The 1,947-nt window shown below is 33.6% G+C and overlaps 1 pseudogene; it reads left to right on the top strand.

Annotated features, from left to right (window-relative positions):
* The first annotated feature begins 297 nt into the window (after positions 1–297).
* On the top strand, positions 298–1,215 carry LOC123842376 (ribosome production factor 2 homolog; annotated as a pseudogene).
* Positions 1,216–1,947: the final 732 nt, after the last annotated feature.

The following is a 1,947-nucleotide window of genomic DNA, read 5'->3' as shown; positions in this document are numbered from 1 at the left end:
AGATTTGTCTTGAAAGTTTCTTAAAAATCATTAAGAAAAATACAAAAATATCTATAGAAAAATGAACAAATGAATAGCAATTCACAAAAGGAGAATAAAGAAGAGTATAAGCATATGGATAAATATGTATGTAATAAACATGTAATAATAATCAAGTGAAATAAATAAATAACAAATGTAATAACAAAACAAGTTAAAACTACAATTAAAATCCATGTATTGCATATAGCGATATATAGAATATACACTGACAAAAAATGTAATCTCTTGTTTCCCGGGATTCGTGTTGCGGTAGCCATGGACGCTTTGGATCGAGTTGTAAAGCCCAAAACGAAAAGAGCTAAGAGATTCCTTGAGAATAGAGAACCGAAACTCAGTGAAAATACTAAAAATGCTATACTTTGTAAGGGGGAAATGCAAATTCAATGGTGGCACAAGTACTTAAAATGTGTATGCACTGAAAAAACCATATCGAGTTCTGTATAAAAAGAAAAACATTACAAGACCATTTGAGGATCAGACATCATTGGAATTCTTTTCAAAGAAGTCAGATTGTTCTTTATTTATGTTTGGCTTCCATAATAAGAAGTGGCCAAATAATCTAGTAATAGGTCTTATGTTTGACTACCATGTGCTGGATATGATTGAATTGGGTATCGAGAAGTTTGTCTCTCTAAAAGATATTAAGAATAGTAAATGTCCCGAGGGCACAAAACCCGTGTTAATATTTGCTGGTGATGATTTTGTTGTAACAGAAGACTACAGAAGGCTAAAAAGTCTTCTTACTGATTTCTTCAGAGGCCACAGTACCAAATATCTGCCTGGCTGGTTTAGAGAATGTTCTGCACTTCACTGCATTGAATGGGAAGATTTACTTTCGAAGCTGTAAGTTGCTGTTGGAGAATTCTGGTTGTAGAACACCAAGGATTGAATTGGAAGAGATGGGGGCCCTCATTGGATCTGGTTCTGAGGAGGACACATCTGGCATCATATGATCTTTATAAATTATCTATGAAAATGCCAAAAGCGCTAAAGCCAAAGAAGAAGAAAAATGTCTCCCATGATACTTTTGGTACAACTTATGGAAGGATTCATATGCAGAAGCAAGACCTAAGCAAACTACAAATCAGGAAAATGAAGGGGTTGAAGAAGCGACCTGAAGAAAGGATAACAGAAGACCAAGAGAAAAATCAAAGAGAATTAAAAAAAAACTGATGGAACTTAGCCAGTGACTATAATGTTACTGCAGTCTGTTTACTTAAGAGAATTATCAATCATCAGTAAAAAAAAAAAAAAAAACAAAACGTAATATCTTTGGTTCAAATGTGAAGAAAAGACACACTCACTTAATGCTTGAGGGAGAGAGCTGTCAGCTGCTTTCTGGGGCACAGAATCAATACTTTCTGGGAACCTCAACAAGAGGCTTGCCATTTGAACTGACAGTTCCATTGTTAAAACCTCATCCGAAGGAAACAAGTAGACAAGATGAAAGTGATGTTTTAGAAGCTCCTACCTCATAGTTTTGTTATGGGTAAAAATTGGAAATTATTGTATAACTAATCATAGGAAATAAGTTAAATAGATTATTGTATAAGAATTGCTATTTAGGCACCAATAATGATTTTGAAGTTTATTAATTTTTGGAAATATGTTAATAATGTATCATTTAGTTTATTATGAAGCCAATTACAAACTCTCATTCTCCCAGAGTAACTTGTATATTGAAAGTGACCCTTGAAAAAAATCAATGGTATACCCTAAAATGATAACAGTATTATTTTTTGTTGGGTACAAGTCAATCTTATATTCTTTATTATTTTCCTACAGTGATATTTATCATTTGCATAATTTTAAAAGATTAAATAAGGAGGGGGGCGGAGCAAGATGGCAGAGGAGTAGGAGACCTGGATTTCGTCTCATCTCAGGAATTCAGCTGGATAGGGATCA

The sequence above is a fragment of the Mirounga angustirostris genome, unplaced genomic scaffold (assembly GCF_029215605.1).
Source record: "Mirounga angustirostris isolate CCGP_5_RB_7025 unplaced genomic scaffold, mMirAng1.0.hap1 SCAF_9, whole genome shotgun sequence".
In the NCBI taxonomy this organism is placed as follows: domain Eukaryota; kingdom Metazoa; phylum Chordata; class Mammalia; order Carnivora; family Phocidae; genus Mirounga; species Mirounga angustirostris.
This window is presented reverse-complemented; position numbering and strand designations above follow the sequence as displayed.